At 48.1% G+C, this 27,081-nt stretch overlaps 1 protein-coding gene and 1 pseudogene across 10 annotated transcripts in view; one reads left to right on the forward strand and one right to left on the reverse strand.

Annotated features, from left to right (window-relative positions):
- Nucleotides 1-801: 801 nt before the first annotated feature.
- Nucleotides 802-27,081, forward strand: part of LOC139247114 (zinc finger protein 432-like) — a 199,772-nt gene continuing 173,492 nt past the window's right edge. For 3 of the 10 annotated variants that reach the window (XR_011590821.1, XR_011590822.1, XR_011590820.1), the window contains exons 1-2: nucleotides 809-936; nucleotides 2,914-3,469. The gene's annotated coding sequence lies outside the window, so the exon portion shown is untranslated. Of the gene's footprint in view, nucleotides 993-1,097; nucleotides 1,956-2,913; nucleotides 3,470-5,618; nucleotides 5,912-27,081 lie in introns of those variants that run through there. The other 7 variants (XR_011590823.1, XR_011590819.1, XM_070871521.1 and 4 more) reach the window with 7 other exon arrangements.
- On the reverse strand, nucleotides 9,434-10,509 carry LOC139247119 (zinc finger protein 391-like; annotated as a pseudogene).

A 27,081-nucleotide genomic window follows, 5' to 3' on the forward strand; every position in this document is an offset into this window, starting at 1 on the left:
AACACTCCCCGCACCGAGGCACAGAGCCCCCAGGTCCGCCCCTCCAACACACTTCGCCCCCCCCAGACCTCCGCTGCAATGTGGCCCCTCCCATCCCCCGCCCTGGGTTTCTCCGCCCCCCCCACCTCCACCACTCTCCCCTCCATCCCCCGCCCCCGTCTCCCCTCCACTTCCCTCTGCCTCCCCACACAGGCTCTCATCTTGGGGGCGGCAGCCTTCTGGGGCCGGGAATTTTAGCCCCCAGCGTGGAAGTCCTGTTCCCGCCGCAGAATTGGCCTTACCACTCCTCAATGGAAGCGGAGCGCAATTTCCCACACTCCTAGCCCCCATCCAAAGGGCCAATGTGTGAGTGTATGCAGTGATTGTTGGCAGCCTATTCAACCTTGGGGGCATCACAGTCCAAAACAACGCCCCCTTTGCAGACTTGGCCTTTGCTGCTGGGGTGAGTGGACAGTGATCAGTAGCAGGAGCCCAGGGCACTGAGGTTAACTGCAGTCTCCCCAACTGCAGCCCAGGCTGGGATCCGCTGACAACCCCCACAGTGAGCAGCTGGAATGTGCAACATCTCCTGGTCTGCACTGGGGAGCAAGGGAGGTCAAGGGTCAGCACAGAATCAAATCAACCTTGACCCCCAGCCTCCCTCACTCAGGAAAACCAAGTTGCACTGACGTCATGACGTCTGCACTTTTCAAGATGTCACACATTCCAGCGCGCGTCAACCTCGGCCGCCCGCCCACTGTTCCCGCGTTCTCGCTCCCCATTGGTCGGGAGCTCCTGTCAATCAGGCCGTGGGCCCGGGTCACGTGCCCCTCGAGTGCGCCCGCCTCCCAACAGCCGGAGGCGGAGAGAAGGTTCCGGAGCGGGGAGGAGGAGGAAGCGGCGGCGCAGGAAGCAGGAAGCCCCGGAACCGGCGGGGAGGCTTTCTAAACACCCGGGGTAGGCCTCAGGCCCCCAACAACAACCTGCGGCTCCGGCGTTTGCCCCGAGCTCGAGTGGGTCAGACCCTTCGGGGAGGCGGGAGGAGATTGTGGGGGCGGCGGAGGGTGTGGACCCGCGGGTGGGCCGGGGAGCTTCACCCACACCCGCTGCAGGCCTCAGGCCCCAATCACAGCCCACAGGCTGAGGCCGGGTTTGCCCCCCCCGCGGTGACAGGCCCAGGGGCTGGCTCACTCTGGCTGCCTGCCTCTCCTCCACGGTCAGGGAAGGAGGGAGAGAGAAAACGGGCAACTCGGGGCCAGTTAGTCTGACATCAGTCCTTGGGGGAAATGCTGCAATCCATTACTACACAAGTGTAACAGGGCACTGAGAAAATCAGGCTCTGAGTCTGCACTCAACATGGTCTTGTGGGAGGGAAATCGTCTTTAATACATTTATTAAGCTTTTTGAGGATGTCAGCAGCAGGGTGGATGAAGGGGAACCAGTGGCTGTAATGTTGCAGGATTTCTAAAACGCATTTGATGTGCCACATAAAATGCTAATTGAGAGCTCACGGAGTTGGGGGTAATATATTAGCACGGATAGAGGATTGGTTAACGGACAGAGAGTCGGGATACACGGGCCATGTTCCGGTTGGCGGGCTGTAACTAGTGGGGTACTGCAAGGATCGGTCAGCTTTGGTCTTAGCTTTGCTTTGGCCTCAGCTATTTACAATCTGTATTAAAGACTTGGATGAAGGGATCAAGTACAATGTATCCAAGTTTGCTGACGATACAAAGCCAGGTGGGAAAGTACGCTGTGAGGAGGACGCAAAGAGCCTGCAAAGAGATATGGACAGGTCAAGAGAGTGGGCAATAAGGTGGCAGATGGAGTATAATGTGGGGAAATGTGAGGTTGTTCACTTTGGTAGGAAGAATAGAAAAACGGAATATTTTTTAAATGGTGAAAAACTAATAAATGTTAGTGTTCAGAGAGATTTAGGTGTCCTCGTACAGGAAACACAGAGCGCTGGCATGCAGGTACGGCAAGCAATCAGAAAGGCATGTGGGCCTTTATTGCCAGGGGGTTGGAGTACAAGAGTAAGGAAGTCTTGCTACAATTGTACAAGGCCTTGGTGAGACCACACCTGCAGTACTGTGCACAGTTTTGGTCTCCTTATCTGAGGAAGGATATACTTGCCTTAGAGAGAGTGCAGTGCAGGTTCACCAGATTGATTCCCGGGATAGGGGGATTGTCCTATGAGGAGAGACTGAGCAGTATGGGCCTATACGCTCCGGAGTTTAGAAGAATAAGAGGGGATCTCATTGAAACATGTAAAATTCTGAGGGGGACTGACAGGGTAGATGCTGAGAGGTTGTTTCCCCCGACTGGAGAGTCTAGAAATAGGGCCCACAGTCTCAGAATAAGGGGGTCGGCCATATAAGACTGAGATGAGGAGGAATTTCTTCACTCAGAGGTTTGTAAATCTTTGGAATTCTCCACCCCAAAGGGCTGTGGGTGTTGAGTATATTCAAGACTGAGATAGATAGATTGTTGGACTCTGGGGGAATCAAGGGATATGGAGATCAGGCAGGAAAGTGGAGCTGAGGTTGAAGTTCAGCCATGATCTTATTGAATGGCGGAGCAGGACCGAGGGGCCATATGGCCGATTCCTGCGCCTAATTCTTGTGGTCTTTTGTCTTGTCGGTGCCCGGATGGCCCTGGAGAGGGAATATGCGGTGTGCACTGGTTCCTTAATGCCTTGGTGACCGGTGGCACCTCAGGGTACGGAGTGTCTCATACACACTGGGAACAACATTCTGGTTTAGTTGGGAAGGTTCCCTTTGCTTTTGTTGCTTATTTTGCCGCCTTTTAATTCGATTGGATCACATATTTGTGGGAACAAGAGAGGAAAGATTATTCCATGGAAGCTGGAATTGTCTGTTTTGATTTTCTGCCCTGGACTTACAGTGATGACTTTTGTGAACTCTTTTACAGGGTATTAGAAGGGGAGGATTTACAGATGGGAAATTCAAACCAAACATCACATCAAGATCTGACGGAGTCAATCGATTCATCAGGACCTGAATATCATCGGCCTTTGAAAGTGGAAGGAGAAATGTTTGCCTGTTCTGCCTGTGGGAAAAGATTTCAAACATCAGTGTGACTGGAAAAGCACCGAGACATACACACCCGAGTGAGATTGTTCCAGTGCACTGACGGTGGAAAGAGCTTTAACCAGTTACACAGCCTGAAAAAACATTGCATCATTCACAGTGAGGAGAAACCGTTCACATGTTCTGTGGGGACCAGGCTTCAACTGATCATCCAACCTGGAGAGACACACGGACACCCCGCACCATGGAGAAACCGTGGAAATGTGGGGACTGTGGGAAGGGATTCAATTACCCATCCCTGTTGGAAACTCATCACTACAGTCACACCGGGGAGAGGTCATTCTGTTCAGAGTGTGGGAAGGGATTCACTCGCTCATCCACCCTGTCGGCACACCAGCGTCACTGACACCACGTGGACTGGGAAAGTATGTTAAAGGGTAAGACTGTAGAAATGCAGTGGCAAACATTTAAGGAGATATTTCATAACTCTCAGCAAAGATTTATTCGTGAGAAATAAAGATGCTTCGAGAAGGCTGAACCATCCCTGGCTAACTAAGGAAGTAAAGGATGGTATCAAATTGAAAAAAAGGCAAACAATGTTGTGAAGGACAGAGAATTGGGAAATTGTTAGAAACCAGCAAAGGGCGACTAAAAAAAATGATGACCGCAAAGATAGCAGTTGAGAGCAAACTAGCAAGAAATATCAGTAAGAGCTTCGACAGGTATATAAAAAGGAACCGAGCAGCTAAAGTAAACATTGGTCCCTTAGAGGATGAGACTGGAGAATTAATATTGGGAAACACGGAAATGGCAGAGATTTTGAACAAATATTTTGTGTTGGTCTTCACGTTAGAGGACACTAAAAACATCCCAATGGTTGATAATCAAGGAGCTACTGTGGTGGGAGGGGGGACTTAAAACAGTCACTATCACTAGAGATAAAGTACTAAGCAAACTAATGGGACTAAAGGTGGACAAGTCCCCTGGACCTGATGGCTTGCATCCTAGGGTCTTAAAAGAAGTGGCTGCAGAGATAGTGGATGCATTGGTTGTAATCTACCAAAATTCCCTGAATTCTGGAGAGGTCCCAGCGGACTGGAAAACTGCAAATGTTACATTCCTATTCAAGAGACGGAGACAGAAAGCAGGAAACTGTAGACCAGTTAGCCTACCATGTCATTGGGAAAATACTGGAGCCCATCATTAAGGATGTAGTAGCAGGACATTTAGAAAATCATATTGCAGTCAAGCAGTCAGGAGGAGATTGGTGTCAATGACTGTGGGGTGGGTTTATATCAGACAGGAGGAGATTGGTGTCAGTGACTGTGGGGTGGGTTTATATCAGACAGGAGGAGATTGGTGTCAGTGACTGTGGGGTGGGTTTATTTCAGACAGGAGGAGATTGGTGTCAGTGACTGTGGGGTTGGTTTATTTCAGACAGGAGGAGATTGGTGTCAGTGACTGTGGGGTTGGTTTATATCAGACAGGAGGGGATTGGTATCAGTGACTGTGGGGTTGGTTTATATCAGACAGGAGGGGATTGGTGTCAGTGACTGTGGGGTGGGTTTATATCAGACAGGAGGAGAATGGTGTCAGTGACTGTGGGGTTGGTTTATATCAGACAGGAGGAGATTGGTGTCAGTGACTGTGGGGTGGGTTTATATCAGACAGGAGGAGAATGGTGTCAGTGACTGTGGGGTTGGTTTATATCAGACAGGAGGGGATTGGTGTCAGTGACTGTGGGGTTGGTTTATTTCAGACAGGAGGAGATTGGTGTCAGTGACTGTGGGGTTGGTTTATTTCAGACAGGAGGAGATTGGTGTCAGTGACTGTGGGGTTGGTTTATTTCAGACAGGAGGAGATTGGTGTCAGTGACTGTGGGGTTGGTTTATATCAGACAGGAGGAGATTGGTGTCAGTGACTGTGGGGTGGGTGTATATCAGACAGGAGGGGATTGGTGTCAGTGACTGTGGGGTGGGTTTATATCAGACAGGAGGAGATTGGTGTCAGTGACTGTGGGGTTGGTTTATATCAGACAGGAGGGGATTGGTGTCAGTGACTGTGGGGTGGGTTTATATCAGACAGGAGGAGAATGGTGTCAGTGACTGTGGGGTTGGTTTATATCAGACAGGAGGAGATTAGTGTCAGTGACTGTGGGGTGGGTTTATATCAGACAGGAGGGGATTGGTGTCAGTGACTGTGGGGTGGGTTTATATCAGACAGGAGGAGATTGGTGTCAGTGACTGAGGTTGGTTTATATCAGACAGGAGGAGATTGGTGTCAGTGACTGTGAGGTTGGTTTATATCAGACAGGAGGAGATTGGTGTCAGTGACTGTGGGGTTGGTTAATATTGGATTCAAGATGACTCCTGGGCTAACAGCTCCTTAGTGAGCTGCTCTTTTCTTCAACTGTATCCTTGGCCATCCATTGCCATCCTTTGCTCTTCTTCCCCCAATCTCCTTTCTCCCATTGCTTAAGATACCATGGCTCTGACGGTGAAAGCATTTCATGCCAAACTACAGGTTTACAGCTGTCCCTGCTGAGTACGCCGCCCATTCCCTGACCTTGCGTGTCTTTGTTCTCAGAGCTCGCTCACCTGCCGGAACTTTGCTGAAACTTGATTCCATCACCTGGATTCCTCGCCAACAGGACTACGCTGCTCTACTGACCACACTGTGACTCAGCGGCTGTGTCTCTGCTCTGCTATTCAGTCACTTCAATGTCTTCAGCTGCTGAATTCATTTCTCATATCAGTTTCCGATCTCCTGGACTTCAACGGACATTTAGATTACGTGTCTGCACTGAACTACATTGGATTGCACTGTAAGATTAACGTGCTTTGTCTCCATCTCTGCTGCGAAAAAAAATTGAAACTGCGGCTGTGTGTCCTTTGAACTAGTTCCAGTGGTTTTTCAGCGCTGTTGGCATATAGCTAACACCTGCTGTTTCACTTGCTGTCCGGTGACTTGTTCTACCGGCTTCCAGCTTTGCTGCTCGCTGGCTTGTGGTTTTACTTTTTCTCTGCCACTTTGATCTACGGTGACCTGCAACTTGGGTCTGTTTCACCATCAGCTTCTTTTACCGCCACTGACTCTCATTCCTACGGCAACAACCTCACTTCTCAAACTCTGCCCCTCAAATAGCCTCTGAACTTCACTCGCCTGCTACACCTGTCTCTGAATTTGGACAGCGGTTCGTCGATGCTCCGTGCTGGCCCTGTCCTACTTCCATCAGCTTTGTCCCTCCATGGGACCTCGGACTTTGACCCTGGTCTCCCCAATATTGTCTCCAACCTATTCCCTGCTGGCAGGCAATATGTATCCCATTAATTATCACATGTAACCAGGCCGATATAACCTGAGCTTTTCCCCGTGTCCATTCATGTGCGCACTGTGGCTGCTGCTCAGGCCCGAGCCATTCAATACTTTTCCACTTTTTCCCCTTTTCCCTCTATCCTTGCCTGACCGCTCTCCTATCGTCGCACCTCCTTTCATCTCCTCTCTCTCGGATACTCTGCCCTTCCAAATCCCTCCCTCATCCTTCATTACTCTTTGACCTTCCTATTCTCCTGCCGCTGTCCCAGGCTTGACTCCCTCCTAGACAAGCCTGCAGCTTCCCTCGGTGCATCTCTTGGCATCCTCCGAAGGGCCCATCAAGGCCCTCGTCGCTGCCTCCTCAGGAGCAGCAACCCACACAGTCCCATCCTACTCACTCGCTGACATTCCCACCCAGCGGGCCCACTGGGAGCAAATCTTGCCAATCTCCTCCCTGTCCAACTCCCCCCTTCCCACCCCCGCCTTAGCGCTGACCCTGTGGATGCAGGCAGTGGGGCAGCCATCGCTGACCCTCTCTGCATCTCCCTCTGGAACATCCGTTCACTTGCAAACAAGGCCCTTCCCACCCATGAGCTTATCGTGGATGATTGCATCGAGGCCCTGATGGAAATTTTGTTGAGGGGTGATGACACCTGAAATGAAGCCTCCATGTGAATTCCTCAACCCATATTCACGGCCAGGTTCACCAGACTGATTCCTGGGACGGGGGGATTGTCCTATGAGAAGAGATTGAGTAGACTAGGCCAATATTCTCTAGAGTTTAGAAGAATGAGAGGTGATCTCATTGAAACATGCAAAATTCTTACAGGGCTTGACAGGGTAGATGCAGGGAGGATGTTTCCCCTGGCTCGGGAGTCTAGAACCCAAGGGGTCACAGTCTCAGAATAAGGGGTCAGCCATTTAGGACTGAGAAGAGGAGAAACCTTTTCACTCAGAGGGTGGTGAATCTCTGGTAATCTCTACACCAGGCTGTGGATGCTCAGTCATTGAGTACATTCAAGGCAGAGATTGATAGATTTTTGGATATTAAGAGAATCAAGGGATATGGAGATAGTGCAAGAACGTGGAGTTAAGGTAGATCAGCCATGATCTCATTGAATAGCGGAGCAGGCTCACGGGGCCAAATGGCCTATTCCTGTTCCTAATTCTTATGTTCTTATGTAAATACTCACAGGGCAAGTACTGCACAGATTAGATACAGAACAAAACTCCCTCTACACTGTCCCATCAAACACTCCCAGGGCAGGTACAGCATGGGGTTAGATACAGAGTAAAGCTCCCTCTACACTGTCCCATCAAACACTCCCAGGGCTGGTACAGCATGGGGTTAGATACAGAGTAAAGCTCCCTCTACACTGTCCTATCAAACACTCCCAGGGCTGGTACAGCATGGGGTTAGATACAGAGTAAAGCTCCCTCTACACTGTCCTATCAAACACTCCCAGGGCTGGTACAGCACAGGGTTAGATACAGAGTAAAGCTCCCTCTACACTGTCCCATCAAACACTCCCAGGGACACTACAGCACAGGTAAGATACAGAGTAAAGCCCACTCTACACTCTCCTGGTGCAGGTATTGCACAGGTTAAATAGAGAGTAAAGCTTCCTCTACACTCTCCCAGGGCAGATACTGCACTGGTTAAATACAGAATAAAGATGCCTCTACTCTGTCCCAAAAAGCCCCAGTGCGGGTACCAGCAGGGGTTAGATGCAGAGTAATGTTCCCTCTACACTGCCCCATCAAATTTTCCCAGGGCAGATACGGTAAGAGTTAGTTACAGAGTAAAGCTCCATCTACACTGGCCCTTCAAACACTCCCAGGGCAGGTACACGGACATGTTACTAATACCTTCCCTGGATCCCAAGACTGGGAGAGGTACTATGGAAGGTATGGGAAGCTCGGACTTGTCCAGGAGAGTAACCGACGGTAAGAGAACTGAAATATTCCAGAGCAATGAGCTGTTAGTCGTGGCTCAGTGGTAGCACTTTAGTCTCTGAGTCAATCGGTTATGTGGTTTCAAGTCCACCTCCAGAGCCTGGAGCATAAAATCTAGGCCGACATTCCAATACAGTACAGAAGGAGCGCTGCACTGTCAGAGGTGCCGTCTTTCACGTGAGACATACAACCACATCTGACCTCTCAAGTGGGCGTAAAATATCCCATGACGTTATTTCAAAGTAAGTGGGAGTTTTCCCCGGTGTCCTGGCTAACATTTATCGCTCAACCAACATGACTAAAACAGATTACCTGGTCATGATCACATTGCTGTGTGTGGGAGCCAGCTGTGTGCAAATTGGTTGCTGCATTTCCTACATTACAGCAGCGACTGCACTTAAAGGGTATGTCATTGGCAGTAAAGGGCTTTGGGACTTCCTGAGGTGGTGAAAGGCATTTTATAAATACAAGTCTTCCGTTAACAAAGGAAAAAAGGCTCAAAAATGGTACAGTCGGTAACAGGACATCAATTAAGAAATCAAGGAATCGACTCACTGTATGTAGGTAACAAAGCTGATTTATTTGACAGAGGGTGCAGAAAAGATTTACAAGAATGATTCCAGGGATGAGGGACTTCAGTTACATGGATACTCTGGAGAAACTGGGGTTCTCCTTGGAGCAGAGAAGGTTGAGAGGAGATTTGATCATGGTGTTTAAACTTATGAGGGGTCGAGACAGAGTAGAGAGAGAGAAACTGTTCCCATTGGTGGAAAGGTCCAGAACCAGAGGACACAGATTCAAGGTGATTGACAAAAGAACCAAAGGCAACATGAGGAAAACCATTTTACGCAGCGAGTGGTTAGGATCTGGAATGCACTGATTGCAAGGATGGTGGTGGCAGATTCAATCGTCCTTTTCAAAAAGGGAATTGAATAAGTAGCTGAAGCAGGGCTACGGGGAAAGGGCGGGGAGTGGGACTAGCTGAAGTGCTCTTGCAGAGAGCTGGCAAGGGCTCGATGGGCCGAAAGGCCTCCTTCTGTGCTGTAACCAATCTATGATTTTATGATATCCAGAAAATTAAACTCCAACCCAGTTATAGGGATAATGACACCAGCGGCAACAAACCCCAACGGTCCGAGTGAACATGGTTCAGTCCGGGATGTGATTAACGGCAACAATAACAGCAGAGTCCAACCCCCGCAGTCACTTGTGACCTCGCTGGTGTCTCAGCAGGTTAGATGACTGAGTGAACCCCTTCCCACACACAGAGCAGGTGAACAGCCTCTCCCCAGTGTGAACTCGCTGGTGTCTCAGCAGGTTGGATGATCGAGTGAATCCCTTCCCACACACAGAGCAGGTGAATGGCCTCTCCCCAGTGTGAGCTTGCTGGTGTGCCAGCAGGCTGGATGAACAAGTGAATCCCTTCCCACACTCAGAGCAGGTGAACGGTCTCTCCCCAATGTGAACTCGCTGGTGTTCCAGCAGGCTGGATGACCGAGTGAACTGATTCCCGCACTCAGCAGGTGAACGGCCTCTCCCCGGTGCGAACTCGTTGGTGTTTCATCAGATAATTTCTGCTTTTAAAGCTCTTTTCACAGTCAGAACATTTAAACGGCCTTTTATTGGTGTGAACTTGCTGGTGTGAAGTGAGGTGGGATGAACGAGTGAATCCCTTCCCACACACAGAGCAGATGAATGGCCTCTCCCCAGTGTGAATTCGCTGGTGTATCAACAGGTCAGATGAACGAGTAAATCCCTTCCCACACACGGGGCAGGTGAACGGCCTCTCCCCGGTGTGAATGCGCCAATGAGTTTCCAGCCGGGAGGGTGATCTGAATCCCTTCCCACAGTCCCCACATTCCCACGGTTTCTCCATGGTGCAGGTGTCCTTGTGTTTCTTCAGGTTGAAACCTCGCCCACACACAGAACACGTGTACGGTTTCTCCCCGTTGTGAATGGTGCGATGTTTTTTCAGGCTGTGTACTGGTACAAGCTCTTTCTACAGTCAGTGCACTGGAAGACTCTCACTCGGTGTGTGTGCCTTGGTGCTTTTCCAGTCACACTGATATTTGAAATCTTTTCCGACAGACAGAACAAGCAAACATTTCTCCTACTTTGAAAGGCCGATGATATTCAGGTCCTGATGAATGGAGTGACTGTCAGATCTTGACATCATGTTTGGTTCAAGTTTCCCATCTGCAAATTCTCCTCATCTTATATCCTGTAAAATGGGTTTACAACAAAGTCAGTTTCCTGCTTTTTGTCTGCTTCCTTTTTTAAATAGGGGCGTTACATTTACAGTTTTCCAATCTGCTGGGACCTCCCCAGAATCCAGGAAATTTTGGTAAATCTTTACAACCAATGCATCCACAATCCCTGCCGTTACTTCTCTTAAGACCCTAGGATGCAAGTCATCAGTTCCAGGGGATTTATCTGCCTTTAGTCCCATTATCTTACTGAGTACCACCTCCTTAGTGATTGTGATTGTGTTAAGTTCCTCCCTCCCTTGGCTATCCACTGTTGGAATATTGTTAGTGTCCTCTACCGTAAAGACTGATATAAAATATTTGTTCAGAGTTTCTACCATCTCCATGTTCCCCATTACTAATTCCCGGTCTCGTCCTCTAAGGGACCAGCATTTACTTTAGCCACTCTTTTCCTTTTTATATAGCTGTAGAAACTCTTGCTATCTGTTTTTATATTTCATGCTAGTTTACTTTTATAGTCTATCTTCTCTTTCTTCATCATTTTTTGAGTCGTTCTTTGCTGGCTTTTAAAAGCTTCCCAATCTTTTGTCCTCCCACTAGTTTTGGTCATTTTGTATGCCCTTGTTTTTAAATCGGATACCATCCTTTATTTCACCACAGATGGCTATCTTTTCTCTTACACCCTTTCCTCCTCACTGGAATATATTTTTCTTGAGAGTTGTGAAATATCTCCTTAAATGTACACCATTGTTCATCAACCATCCTACATTTTAATCTATTTTCCCAGTCCACTTTACCCAACTCTGCCCTCATACCTTCATAGTCTCCTTTATTTAAGCTTAGTACGCTGGTTAGAGATCCAACTTTCTCAATCTCCATCTGAATTCGAAATTCAGTCATGCTATGATCACTCATTCCGAGGGGATCCTTTACTAGGAGATTGTTTATTAATCCTGTCTCATTACACAGGACCAGATCTAAGATAGCCTGCCCCCTGGTTGGTTCCATTACATACTGCTCAAGGAACCCGTCCCTTATGCACTCCATGAACTCCTCCTCAAGGCTGCCCTGACCAATTTGATTTGTCCAATCAATATGGAGGTTGAAATCACCCATGATTGTTGCTGATCCCTTTTTACAAACCCCCATTATTTCCTGGTTTATGCTCCGACCAACGGAGTTGCTACTGTTAGGGGGCCTATAGACTACGCCCACCAGTGACTTTTTCCCCTTACTGTTCTTTATCTCCACCCAAACTCTTTCAACACCCTTATCATTTCAGCCAATATAATTTCTTACTATTGCAGTGATTCCATCCTTTGTCAATAGAGCTGCCCCACCTCCTTTTTCTTTCTGTCTGTCCTTCCTGATTGTCAAGTACCCTTGAATATTTAATTCCCAGTCCTGGTCACCTTGCAACCACGTCTCTGTAATGGCTATCAGATCGTACCCATTTGTTCCAATTTGTGCCATCAACTTATCTATTTTGTTACAAATGCTACGTGCATTTAGACACAGTGCCTACGTTTGGTTTTTTTACCCTTTTTTCCTGCTTGTTTCCTCTCTCCTTCAAACTCACTTTCTTTATTTTTGCTTTCTAATTCCAGCTTTACTCCTCTCCCTACTGAATCTATTTTTAGGTTCCCATCCCCTGCCAAGCTAGTTTAAACCTGTAATGGAACAGTGGTCTGTCTTTAAAGAATAAATAGCTCAGCTACAGTTGAGTACATTCCCACTGGTGGGAAAGGTAGGGCAACTTAAGTCAAGGCTCCCCAGATGACGAAACACCTCGAGAATATGATCAAGCAGAAAAAGAGTGTGTATGACAGATGTGAGGTTGCTAATACATCTGAGAATCAGGATATATATAGAAAGATCAGAGGAGAAGTGAAGAAGAAAATAAGAGGGGCGACGAGAGGGTATGAGAATAGAATGGCAGCTAACATCAAAGGTAATCCAAAAGTCTGGAGTTTAGAAGAATGAGAGGTGATCTGATTGAAACATACAAAATTCTGAAGGGGAATGACGGGGTAGATGCTGAGAGGTTGTTTCCCCCGGCTGGCGTGTCTAGAACTCGGAGGTACAGACTCAGGATAAGGGGAAGGCCATTTAAGACAGAGATGAAGAGGAATTCCTTCACTCAGAAGGTTGTGAATCTTTGGAATTTGCTGTCCCAGAGGACTGTGGATGCTGAGTCCCTGAATATATTCAAAGCTGAGATAGATAGATTTTTGGAGTCTAGTGGAATCAAGGGATATGGGGATCAGGCGGGAAAGTGGAGTTGAGGTCAATGATCAGCCATGATCTTATTGAATGGTGGAACAGGCTTGAGGGGGTGTTGGGCCTACTCCTGCTCCTATTTCTTATGTTCTGATACAGGCATATAAATAGTAAAAGGGTGGGGCTGATTAAGGACCAAAAAGGAGACCTATGCATGGAGGCAGAGAGTATGGCTGAGGTACTAACTGAGTACTTTGTATCTGTCTTCACCAAGGAAGAGGATGCTGCCATAGACATAGTGAAGGAGGAAGTTGTGGAGACCCTTGAATGGATAGAAATTGATAAAGAAGAGGTATTAAAAAGGCTGGTTGTACTGAAAGTAGATCAATCACCAGGTGCAGATGTGATGCATCCTTGGATGCTGAGGGAATTGAGGGCAGAAATCGCAAAAGTACAGGCCATAATAATCCAAACCTCCATAGATACAGGAGTGGTGCTAGAGGACTGGAGAATTGTAAATATTACACCATTGTTCAAAAAAGATGTAAAATTAAACCCAGCAACTACAGGCCAGTCAGTTTAACCTCAGTAGTGGGGAAGCTTTTAGAAACAGTGATCAGAGACAAAATTAACAGTCACTTGGATAGGTGTGGATTAATTAAGGAAAGCCAGCATGGATTTATTAAAGGCAAATCATGATTAACCAACTTAATCGAGTTTTTTGATGAGGTAACCGAGAGGGTTGATGAGGGTAATGCAGTTGACGTGGTGTACATGGATTTCCAAAAGGCGTTCAACAAAGTGCCACATAAAAGGCTTGCCAGCAAAGTTGAAGCCCATGGGATAAAAGGGACAGTGACAGCATAGATACAAAATATGCTAAGGAACAGGAAACAGAGTAGTGGTGAACGGTTGTTTTTTGGACTGGGGGAAGGTATACAGTGGTGTTCGCCAGGGTTCGGTTCTAGGACCACTGTTTTTCTTGATATATATTAATGACTTGGGGAACAATTTCAAAATTTGTAATGACACAAAACTTGAAAGTATAGTGAACAGTGACGAGGAGAGTGATAAACTTCAGGAAGACATAGACGGGCTGGTAAAATGGACAGACACGTGGCAGAGGAAATTTAACCCAGAAAAGTGTGAAGTGATATTCTTTCTACCAAAATGTGAGAGAAAATATAAACTAAATAGTACAATCCTAAAGGAGATGCATGAACAGAGAGACCTCGGGGTATGTATGCAAAAAATCATTGAAGGTGGCAGGGCAGCTGGAGAAAGCAGTTAAAAAGGCTTACAGGATCCTGAGCTTCATAAATAGGGTAGAGTACAAAAGTGTGGAAATTATGATGAACCTGTATAAAACCCTGGTTCAGCCCCAACTGGAGTATTGTGTCCAATTCTGGGCACCGCACTGTAGGAAGGATGTGAAGGCCTTAGGGAGGATGCAGAAAAGATTTTCGAGAATGATTCCATGGATGGGGGACTTCAGTTACATGGATAGACTGGAGAAGCTGGGGTTGTTCTCATTGGAGCGGAGACGATTGAGAGGAGATTTGATAGAGGTGTTCAAAATCATGAGGGATCTGGACAGAACAGATAGAGAGAACTATTCCCATTGGTAGAAAGGTGGAGAACCAGAGGACACAGAGTTAAGGTGATGGCAAAAGAACCAAAGGCGACAGAAGAAGAAACTTCTTTTACACGGGGAGTGGTTAAGATCTGGAATGCACAGCCTGAAAGGGTGGTGGAGGCAGACTCAATCTTATCTTTCAAAAGGAAGTTGGATAAGTATCTGAAGGGGAATAGTTTTCCGATGGGGAAGAGGGACTAGCTGAGAGCCCACATGGGCTCGACGGACCAAACGGCCGCCTTTTGTGTTGTAACCATTCTATGGTTCTAAGTTGTTGTTGTTTCTCTGCCGGTCACCGGGACCCTGAAGCCCAGGAGATGTTGGTGCAGATGACCAAAAGTTTGGGCGAGGAGAACATAATAAATAGGGGCAGGAAGGCCATTCGGCCCCTCAAGCCAGCTCCACCATTTAATGAGATCATGGCTGATCTTCCACTTTCACATCCAATCCCCATATCCCTTGAATCCCTTAATATCCAAAAATCTATCCATCTCGGTCTTGAATATACTCAAAGACTGAGCCTCCACAGCCCTCTGGGATAGAGAATTCCAAAGAATCGCCACCCTCTGAGTGAAGACATTTTGCCTCTTCTCAATCCTAAATGGGCGACCCCTTATTCTGAGACTGTGACCCCTGGTTGTAGACGCCCCAGCCAAGGGAAACATTCTCCCTGCATCTATCCTGTCAAGCCCGATGAGAATTTTGCATGTTTCAAGGAGATCACCTCTCATTCTTCTAAACGCGAGAGTGTGTAGGCCTAGTCTACTCAATCTCTCCTCATAGGACAATCCTCCCATCCCAGGAATCCATCTGGTGAACCTTTGTTGCACTCCCTCTATGGCAAGTATATCCTTCCTTAGGTAAGGAGATGAAAATTGTACACAATACTCCAGATGCAGTCTCACCAGGGCCCTAGAGAATTGCATTTGTATGTCTTTACTCTGATAGTCAAATCGTTTTGTATTAAAGGCCATCATACCATTTGCTTTTCCAATTGTCTGTTGTACCTACATGATAGGTAGGTTTTAAGGAGCCTTTTAAAAGGAGGAAAGTGAATTGGAGAGGAGATATTTGTAGAGCAATTTAGGGAGATAATTGTAGAGCTTAGGACCGAGGTAGCTGAAGGCTCGACCGTCAATGATGGAGCAATTAAAATCAGTGATGATCAAAAGGCCAGAATAGGGGGAGTGTGAAGTCCAGGGGGATTATAGGAGAATACAGAGAGAGGGAGGGCCGAGCCCATAGAGGGATTTGAAAACAAGGATGATAATTTTGAAATCGAGGTGTTGCTTAACTAGGAGTCAATATAGGTCAGCAAGCACAGGGGTAATGGGCGATGTTTGCAGGGCTATGGGGAAAGGGCAAGGGAGTGAGACTAGCTGAGAGTCAGCATGGGCTCAACGGGCCAAATGGCCGCCTTCTGTGATGTTACGGTTCTATAGGACCATTAAATGGCCTCTTTGAACATCGATAAAGAAAGATAGACCTGCATTTATATTGCACCTTTCACGACCACTGGACGGTCCAAAGCATTTGCACCCAATTTTGAAGTGCAAATGTGATAATGACCAGATGATGTGTTTTAATGATGTCTATTGAGGGATAAATATTGGCCCCAGAACATCAGTGATAACTCCCCTACTCTTCTTCAAAATTGTGACACAGGATCTTTTACATCCATCTGAGAGCAGACCCGACCTCAGTTTAATGTCTCATCTAAAAGACGGCACCTCCGACAGAGTGGCACTCCCTCAGCACTGCGCTGCAGTGTCAGCCTAGATTTTGTGTTCAAGTCTCTCGAGTGAGACTTCAACCCACAACCTTCTGACTCAGAGGCGAGAGTGCTACCCACTGAGCCATGGGTGACTTACACACACACACACACAGGAGGGGAGAGTGGAAAAAAAAAATTCCCATATTTGAACCAAAGCTCACCTGTGGGACCCACCAACTGAATCATGTCTACATCCACCCTTGGCACTTTCTATCCTCCCACCCAATATAATGTTGCTTTCTTAAAAGTTGCTCTATTTTCATAAAAAATATTAATTTTGGGGCTGGAAATTCCCAAACGAAACAGCATCACAAACTTAAAAATGTTGTCTCAAATCGTCCTTTCCCAGCCCAGCGGCAGTGAAGCTGATTTCCAGACCCCCAGCTGCTAAACAGGTTGCACCAACAGTAATGGCGGCTGCAAAGACCCATAAGCCTCCGCGCCCCAGAAAGCTCTCCGCGCTGAGTTGTGGCGGGCACCGCGCATGCGCCCTCTGGCCACGCCCACAGCGCGGATGCTCAGCACACACCCCGCCTGAGAGCGCGGATCACCCGCGGAAAGTGAGTTTTATGCGGGTCTTTTTTATATAAATAACGGAGTGAAGCGCGGGCGGTGAGAGAAATAAAAATAAAATACAAACCGGAGCGGCCCGGACACCAAGCGGAGCGGATTGAGCAGCTGCAGCACGGGATCTCCTGCAGGGAGCGGGACTGGGTCACGTGATCCACTTCACGGCAGTGACTGACGTGAGCTCCGACCAATAGGGAGATCGGGGGCGGGGCTTGGAGGACTGAGGTGATGGCGGATCCTCCAATCAATCGGGGGTCCCGAGGGGCGGGACTTCTGCCGGTTGAGGCCTCACGTTCAGCATCCCAGAGGGGTGACTTCACAGAGGGAGGTCCCTCGGCCCGTGCCGGCTCCCTACCAGAGCATCTCAGGGAGTCCCAGTCCCCGCAATTGTCTCTCCTTCACACCCTGATCCCACTCCTTCTCAACACCACAATTGTCTCTCCTTCACATCCTGATCCCACTCCTTCTCAACACCACAATTGTCTCTCCTTCACACCCTGATCCCACTCCCTTCTCAACACCACAATTGTCTCTCCTTCACACCCTGACCCCACTCCCTTCTCAACACCACAATTGTCTCTCCTTCACACCCTGATCCCACTCCCTTCTCAACACCGCAATTGTCTCTCCTTCACACCCTGATCCCACTTCCCTTCTCAACACCACAATTGTCTCTCCTTCACATCCTCATCCCACTCCCTTCTCAACACCACAATTTTCTCTCCTTCACACCCTGATCCCACTCCCTTCTCAACACCACAATTTTCTCTCCTTCACACCCTGATCCCACTCCCTTCTCAACACCACAATTGTCTCTCCTTCACACCCTGATCCCACTCCTTCTCAACACCGCAATTGTCTCTCCTTCACACCCTGATCCCACTCCCTTTTCAACACCACAATTGTCTCCCCTTCACACCCTGATCGCACTTCCTTCTCAACACCGCAATTGTCTCTCCTTCACATCCTGATCCCACTCCCTTCTCAACACCACAATTGTCTCTCCTTCACACCCTGATCCCACTCCTTCTCAACACCGCAATTGTCTCTCCTTCACACCCTGATTGCACTCCTTTCTCAACACCACAATTGTCTCTCCTTCACATCCTGATCCCACTCCCTTCTCAACACCACAATTGTCTCTCCTTCACACCCTGATCCCACTCCCTTCTCAACACCACAATTGTCTCTCCTTCACACCCTGATCCCACTCCTTCTCAACACCGCAATTGTCTCTCCTTCACACCCTGATCCCACTCCCTTCTCAACACCACAATTGTCTCTCCTTCACACCCTGATCCCACTCCCTTCTCAACACCACAATTGTCTCTCCTTCACACCCTGATCCCACTCCCTTCTCAACACCACAATTGTCTCTCCTTCACACCCTGATCCCACTCCTTCTCAACACCGCAATTAAGTCTGCCTCCATCACCCTTTCCCTGCCGTGCATTCCAGATCCTAACCACTCACTGCATAAAAAAGTTTTTTCTTATCATGCCAACATTATGCTCCATCTGCCTAAATTTTTCCCACTCATTTAGCCTGTCTATGTCCTTTTGCTGTTTTTTTTTGTGTATTCCTCACTTTTCCTCCGATCTTTGTATCATCAGCAAACTTGGCTACATTACACTCAGTCCCTTCTTCCAAGTTGTTAATATAGATTGTAAATAGTTGGGGTCCCAGCACTGATCCCTGCAGCACTCCATTAGTTAGTTATTGTTTGCCAACCAGAGAATGAACCACTTATCCCGACTCTCTGTTTTTTGTTAGTTAGCCAATCCTCTCTCCATGCTAATATATTACCCCCAAGCCTGTGAACTTTTATCTTATGCAGTAACCTTTTATGTGGCACCTTGTCAAATGCCTTCTGGAAGTCCAAATATACCATATCCACTAGTTCCCCTTTATCCATCCTGTTCGTTACATCCTCAAAGAACTCCAGCAAATTTGTCAAACTTGACTTCCCCTTCATAAATCCATGCTGACTCTGCCTGACCGAATTTTGCTTTTCCAAATGTCCTGCTACTGCTTCTTTATTAATAGACTTCAACATTTTCCCAACCACAGATGTTAGGCTAACTGGTCTATGGTTTCCTGCTTTTTGTCTGCCTCCTTGTTTGCAGTTTTCCAATCTGCTGTGACCTCCCCAGAATCCAGGGAGTTTTGGTAAATTACAACCAATGCATCCACAATCCCTGCCACTACTTCTCTAAGACCCTCGGATGCAAACAATCAGGTCCAGGGGATTTATCTGCTTTTAGTCCCATTATCTTACTGAGTACCACCTCCTTAGTGATTGTGTTAAGTTCCTCATTGCATAACTTACTTGGTTTTGTACTCTATACTGCTGTTCATAAAGCTAAGGCTCGATATGCTTTAACAGATTGATCAGCTGATCCTGTCACCCTCCCAGATTTGTGTACATACACATGTTTCTGCATCCCCTTTAAATTGTACCATTTAATTTAAAATGCCTCCCTTTACATTCTCTACATTAAATTATCATCATCATAGGCAGGCCCTCAAGCGAGGATGACTTGCTTCCATGAGAGTTCACAGATGTTTCAATAAAAGGACTCGATGTTCCAGTCCTGAACTCCAGTTGAGGGGGTGGAGGATGCCTGTGCGTAAATTTTTTTAACTTGTGGTGACCGTTGCACATCAGCCACCACACAAGGTTGACAGAGCTAGGTCTTTATCCAATGGCAACGATTAAGCAGGATGACTGGAGACCTGCTCTGCTGCACGGACCCAGTGTGCACACATATCGCAGTGTGGGCAGGTCCCTGCTGCCTCTGGTCACTCAGCTCTTCTGGGCCCCGTATCCTCATTCGCTGCACCTCCACCACGATGTTCCAGGGCCCGGTGCTCCAGCTCTATTTATAGTCCCGACCTGCGGTGGTGTTCTCACACTGGTCAGGGTGGCACACGATTATATCTATCATGTGTCTGCCCATTTCACCAGTCTATGTCTGTTCACCAGTCTGTTACTGTCCTATTACTGTTAAATGATTCTCCTTTACCCATGCTCGCTGACCAGTCACCATTTCTCCTGTGACGGTTTAAAGGTAAGTTGTGTTGGGTGTGAGTCTGCGGCCTGTAAATGCTGCCCCCTTCTCTCTCAGCCTGGAACAGCAGTTTACAAAAGCCCTCACTGAGTCCAGGATAGAAATTCACAACATTCTCTCCTCCTGGGTCCTGGCCCAGGGAAAGGCCGCGCATGCGCCCTGCTGCCCCTTCAGCCGACCAAGATGGCGGCCGTTGCCGGGGGCCTGTCACCGGGAGAAATCCCCTCAGCGGCCCCCCGCCCGGGGAAAGGCCGGAGCCGCAGGTTGTTGTTCGGGGCCTGAGGCCCACAGTGGGTGTGTGTGAGGCGGATAATGCGGAGTGTTGTCTCTCGGGCGGGACGGCGGGGCCTGGGACTGGGCCCGCACTCGGTGTGTGTGAAGCCCGCGGCCCCCCGGGGTTTATTAACCCGCTCCCTCCCTCCGCCCAACTCTCAGCCGCTGCCTCAGACACAGCCGCCCCACTGCGCATGCTCAGCTCATGCTGCCCGGGTGATTGACGGCGGCTCCGGACCAATAGGAATAGCAGGGGCGGGGCTGGCGGACCGAGCGGCGGTTGGTCCTCCAGCCAATCGGAGTGTGCGAGGGGCGGGCGTTGCGGCCACCATTCCCACCCAGTGGGCGGGGCTGAGCCCGGATCTCCCGCACTGAGCATGCGCGGGTGGCGGCGGGGACAGTTGATGGAGCGCGGATGATGTGGGACACGAGACGGTTGTCAGCGCGGGGCAGGAATTGGAGCCGCGAGTGGGGCTGGTGAGTGACATAAACACCTGGTGTCGGGCCCAGGGCCCAGGGCCAAATAACAGGCCAGAGGCTGAGCCCGGGGTTGTCCCGCCCGCGGGGTCAGAGCGGGGTCACCGGCCGCCATGGTGGGCGCTTCATGGCGCATGCGCGGCCACCTTGTTGCAGGAACCAAGACATTCAGTAACTGAGTATTTATCCAATTCACTTTTGAAAGTTACTATTGAATCTGCCTCCACCACCCTGTCAGGCTGTGCATTCCAGATTGCAACAACTCGCTGCTTATACAATGTTTCCTCATGTCGCCTCTGCTCCTTTTGCCAATTACTTGAACTCTGTGTCCTCAGGTTACCAACCCTTCTGCCACAGGAAAGTGTTTCTCCTTATTTAGTCTATTAAAACCATTCATGATTTTGAACACTCTATCAAATCTCCTCTTAACCTTTTCTGCTCCAAGGAGAATAACTGCAGCTTCTCCGGTATCGCCAGATAACTGAAGTCCTTCATCCTTCATACTGTTCTAGTAAATCGCGTCTGCATTCTCTCTAAGGTGTAGACATCCTTCTGAAAGTGTGGTGCCCACAATTGAAAACAATGTGCCAGCCGAGGCCTAACCAGTGTTCATAAAGGTTTAGCATAACTAAACATCAAATGCTGATATTTGTGTGATGGGGTTTAGACGGGCAAGGTTTATCCAGTCAGTTGGATGTGAGCTGAAACGTGCACTTGGAGCGGAGAGCCAGGGACACGCTGTGTAACCGGGCACAGACAGTCTGCACAGCCCACACATCACTTGTTTCCCACTTGGCCCAAAAGGAATATATTAACTGCAACAATTTGTTTGATTTGACTTTAAATAGTTTTCTTTATAAATTTAATCATGCTTCTCTAATTTTATTTCTTAACTCAGATTCATAGCCTTATTTCATTTCTTCCTCTGAGCCCCTCAACTTCAACTGGCAGCGTAATGTTGGCGCGTGGTGATTGATTGCCCTGGGAACCAACAGGAAGAGAGCTCAGAGGCCGGAGGGCCCAGGGAGTAGCATGTTCTGCAACAAATCGCGGGGCTTGAGGGGTGGACCCTGAGTCTGCCTGTCAGGTGAGTCAGTGTAAACCCTTGTTAAATAATTTAACTTTTAAAAGTTAAATCGAGATTCAGACACTTCAGTGCCAAGTGGACCAGGTGTTTACACGTCATTCATTTCCCTCATGTTGCTTTTAGTTAAAGGGACAGAGATTGATTTCCCCTCATTATGCAGCTTTAGTAGTTAAACAAAAATCCTTCCTGTTAATAGTGAGTCACATTCTGCACTGGGGGAGATGGCTGGTGGCTTCAGCCTTTAAAATACTCCTCCTCTTGTTCAAATCTCTGCAAGGCCTCGCCCCTCCCTATCTCTGTAACCTCCTCCAGCCCACCAACCCTCTTAATAAGCAGAACCAATTTTCAGTGTCAGAAGGGCCGGTAACCAGAGGACACGGATTTAAGGTGTTTGGCAACATAGCCGGAACCAATATCCTCATGGTGGGATTTGGTAGTGTGGTTGAGGAGGGTTTAAATTATTTGGCAGGTGGATGGGAACCTGAGAATGGATTCAGAACGGAGAGAAATTGGAAATCAAAAAAGTATAAAGTGAATTTGGAATACAGAAGAAACAAGGGCTATAAAATAGACAACAAGGCAGTTTGGCAGTGCTTAAAGGTATATACTTTAATGCAAGGAGTTATGGGTATAAGGCAGATGAGCTGCGAGCACGGATAGACACGGGGGAGTGTAATATAACTATTACTGAGACATGGCTGAAAGGGCAAGTATGGCAGCTCAACATTCCTGGTTACAGGGTTTTCAGACGGGATAGAGAGGGGGTAAAAATGGAAGGGGGTGGTCGCAGTATTGATTAAAGAAACAATTAAAGCTGTGAGGAGGGATGATATGTCAGAAGGATCATCAAATGAGGCCACATGGGAGAACTGAAGAACAAAAAAGGGGCAATCACACTGCTGGGGATGTATTATAGACCCCCAAACAGTCAGAGGGAGCCAGAAGAGCAAATATATAAGCACATTTCTGATAGGTGCAAAACAATAGGGCAGTAATAGTCAGGGATTTCAACTGCCCTAATATTAACTGGGATAGAATTAGTGTGAATGGTATAGAGGGTGAGGAATTTCTAAAATGCATTCAGGAGAACTTTTTAGCCAGTATGTAACAAGTCCAACAAGAGAGGGGGTGGTTCTGGACTTTATTTTAGGGAATGAAGCTGGGCAGGTGAATGGGGTATCAGTGGGAGAGCATTTTGGTGGTAGTGATCATAATTCAATTGGATTTAGGGTAGTTATGGAAAAGGACAAAGATAGACCAGGAATAATCCCCATAGGCAGTCCCTCGGAATCGAGGAAGACTTGCTTCCACTCCCAAAGTGAGTTCTTTCATGGCTGAACAGTCTGATATGAGAGCCACAGACCCTGTTACAGGTGGGACAGACATTCGTCGAGGGAAGGGGTGGGTGGGGCTGGTTTGCCGCACGCTCCTTCCGCTTGACCTCTTCACGCTCTTTGCGTTGAGACTCGAAGACCTCCTGTCCTCCCAGGGAATTTGTAGGATCTTGCGGAGACATCGTTGGTGATATTTCTCCAGCGACTTGAGGTGTCTACTGTACATGGTCCATGTCTATGAGCCATACAGGAGGGCGGGTATTACTACAGCCCTGTAGACCATGAGCTTGGTGGTAGGTTTGAGGGCCTGGTCTTCAAACACTCTTTTCCTCAGACGGCCGAAGGCTGCACTGGAGGTGATGTTGAATCTCTGCATCAATGTCTGCCTTTATTTATAAGAGGCTCCCGAGATATGGGAAATGGTCCACGTTGTCGAGGGCCGTGCCGTGAATCTTGATGATTGGAGGGCAGTGCTGTGCAGCGGAGACAGGCTGGTGGAGGACCTTTGTCTTACGGATGTTAAATGCAAGGCCCATGCTTTCGTATGCCTCAGTGAATACATTGACTATATCCTGGAGTTCGGCCTCTGAATGTGCACAGATGCAGGCGTCGTCCACATACAGCAGCTCCACGACAGAGGTTGGGGTGATCTTGGACCTGGCCTGGAGGTGGCGTAGGTTAAACAACTTCCCACTGGTTCTGTAGTTTAGTCCCACTCCAGCGGGGAGCTTGTTGATTGTGAGGTGGAGCATGGCAACGAGGAATATTGAGAAGAGGGTTGGAGCGATAACGCAGCCCTGTTTGACCCCGGTCCGGACGTGAATTGGGTCTGTAATGGATCAGTTGATAAGGATCACGGCCTGCAGGTCATCGTGAAGCAGACGAAGGATGTTGACAAACTTTTGGGGGCATCCAAAACGGAGGAGGGCGCTCCATAGACCCTCATGGTTGACAGTGTCAAAGGCCTTTGTAAGATCGAGAAAGGCCATGTATAAGGGCTGGAGCTGCTCCCTGCATTTTTCCTGCAGCTGTCACGCTGCAAAGATCATGTCCGTTGTGCCCCATAGGGGACGAAATCCACATTGTCATTCTGGGAGGTGCTCCTCGGTCACAGGGAGAAGACGATTGAGGAGAACTCTAGCAACAACTTTCCCAGTGGCTGATAGCAGGAGATTCCCCTGTAGTTGCCGCAGTCGGATTCGTCCCCTTTTTAAAAAGAAATGGTCACAATCACTGCATCTCTGATCTCCCAGCATGCTCTCCCTCCAGATGAGAGAAATGAGGTCATGTATCCGTGCCAACAGTGCCTCTCCGCCATACTTTAGCGCCTCAGCAGGGATTCCATCCTCACCTGTAGCTTTGTTGTTCTTGAGCTGTTTTATGGCTTTGCCTACCTTGTGCAATGTTGGAGTTTCACTGAGTTGGTGGCGGGTCGCATGCTGCAGGATGGAGTCGAGAACACTCAAGTCAAAGGCAGAGTCTTGATTGAGGAGATCTTCAAAGTGCCCCTTCCATCGGGCCCTGACAGCCTCGGTGTCCTTGATGAGTGTTTCCCCGTTCTTGGTCAGGAGTGGAGTAGGGCCTTGGGAGTTTGGACCATAGGTGGCCTTGACTGCCGTGAAGAATCCTCGCATACCATGACTATCGGCCAGTTGTTGTATCTCCTGTGCTTTCTCCATCCACCACCTGTTCTTTAGGTCCCGGGTTTTTAGTTGGACCTGAGCCTTGAGCCATCTGTAATGTTGTTTTGCAGCTCCCGAGTTATTTGTTGCTTGAGGCTCAGAAATGCTTTGTGCTTGCAATCTATTAGTTCTTCGATCTCCTGATCATTTTCATCAAACCAGTCCTGATGTTTTCTAGTTGAGTGACCAAGTGTCTCTTCACAGGCACTGGTTATAGAGACCTGGAGGACAGACCAAGCGCTGTGGGCATTCAGCATGTCAGGGTCATCAAGGCACGCCAGATTGGCTGTGAGGCGCTGGCTGCATAGGGCTCTCTTAGCTGGGTCTCTATATACCCTGGCATTAAGGGACAGGATGCATCTTCATTTAGAAAAACATGGATTAATCAAGGACAGTCAGCATGGATTTGTTCAGGGAAGGTCGGGTCTGACTCACTTCATTGAATTTTTTGTGGCGGCAACAAAGAGGGTTGATGAGGGTAATGCGTTTGTTGTAGTGCATATGGATTTTAGCAAGGCATTTGATGGTCCCACATGGCAGACTGGTCACGAAAGTAAAAGCCCATGGGATCCAGGACAAAGTGGCAAGTTGGATCCAAAATTGACTCAGTGGCAGGAAGCAAAGGGTAATGGTCGATGGGTGTTTTTATAACGGGAAGGCTGTATTCAGTGGGGTTCCACAGGGCTCAGTACTAGGTTCCTTGCTTTTTGTGGTATATATCAATGATTTAGACTTAAATGTAGGGGATATGATTAAGAACCCTGCAGATGATGCTAAAATCGGCTGTGTGGTTGATAATGAAGAAGAAAGCTGTCGGCTGCAGGAAGGTATGAATGAACTGATCAGGTGGGCTGAACAGTGACAAATGGAATTCAAACTGGAGAAGTGTGAGGTAATACATTTGGGGAGGGCGAACAAGGCAAGGTAATACACATTAAATGGTAGGACACTGAGAAGTGTAGAGTAACAAAGGGACCTTGATGGGCATGTCCACAAATCCCTCAAGGTAGCAGGACAGGTAGATAAGGTGGTTAAGAAGGCATACGGAATACTTGCCTTTATTAGCCGAGGCATAGACTACAAGAGCAGGAAGGTTATGCTTGAACTGTATAAAACACTAGTTTGGCCACAGCTGGAGTACTGCGTGCAGTTCTGGTCACCACATTACAGGAAAGATGTGATTGCACTGGAGAGGGTACAGAGGAGATTTACGAGGATGTTGCCTGAACTGGAGAATTTTAGCTATGAGGAAAGATTGGATAGGCTGGGGTTGTTTTCTTTGGAACAGAGGAGGCTGAGGGGAGACTTAATTGAGGTGTATAAAATTATGAGGGGCCTAGTTGGAGTGGATAGGAAGGACCTATTCCCCTTAGCAGAGGGTCAACAACTAGGGGGCGTAGATTTAAAGTGGTAGCAGGTTTCGAGGGTGGTGGGGGTCTGGAACCCACTGCCTGAAAGGGTGGTAGAGGCAGAAACCCTCGTTGCATTTAAAACGAACTCAGATATGCATTTGAAGTGCCGTGACCTACAAGGCCATGGACCAAGAGCTGAAAAGTGGGATATGGCTTGATAGTTCTTTGTCGGCCGGCACGGACATGATGGGCTGGAATGGCTTCATTCAATTCTGTAAACTTCTGTGGTTCTATGATCCTGTACTTAGTGATGACGTTTGTAAATGATGAGAAATATAGAAGATTAAAGGGTGATCTAATTGAGGTGTTTAAGATTAAAGGAGTTGATAGGGTGGATGGAGAGAAACGATTTCCTCTGGTGGAGGAGTCCACAACAAGGGGTCACAACCTTAAAATCAGAGCCAGGCCGTTCAGGGTGATGTCAGGAAGCACTTCCTCACACAAATGCTGATTGGCTGTTTCTCTTGGTTGGAGAGTCTGGAACTAGGGGTCACAATCTCAGGATAACAGATGGCCGTTTAGGACTGAGATGAGGAGAAATGTCTTCACTCAAAGGGTTGTGAATCTTTGGAATTCTCTGCCCCAAAGAGCTGTGGATGCTCAGTCGTTGAGTGTATTCAGGGCTGAGATCGATAGATGTTTGGACAGTAAAGAAATCAAGGGATACGGGGATAGTGCGGGAAAGTGGAGCTGCGGTAGAAGATCAGCCATGATCTTATTGAATGATGCAGCAGGCTCGAGGGACTGTTTAACCCACTCCTGCTCCTATTTCTTATGCTCTTAAAGCCTAGTGAAAATCTGGAACTCTGTTCCCCATAAAACGGAGGCTGGGGGCCAATTGAAAATTCCAAAACTGAGATTGATAGATTGTCCTTAGGCAACAGTATTAATGGCGATGGAACCAAGGCAGGTCGACGGAGTTAAAATACTGATCAGCCACAATCTCATTGAATGGCGGGACAGGCTCAAGGGGCTGAATGGTCTATTCCTGTTCCTATGTTCCTACTTACAGTGATGACTTTTGTACACAGCTTT

Source organism: Pristiophorus japonicus, unplaced genomic scaffold (genome assembly GCF_044704955.1).
Source record: "Pristiophorus japonicus isolate sPriJap1 unplaced genomic scaffold, sPriJap1.hap1 HAP1_SCAFFOLD_258, whole genome shotgun sequence".
Lineage (NCBI taxonomy): Eukaryota > Metazoa > Chordata > Chondrichthyes > Pristiophoridae > Pristiophorus > Pristiophorus japonicus.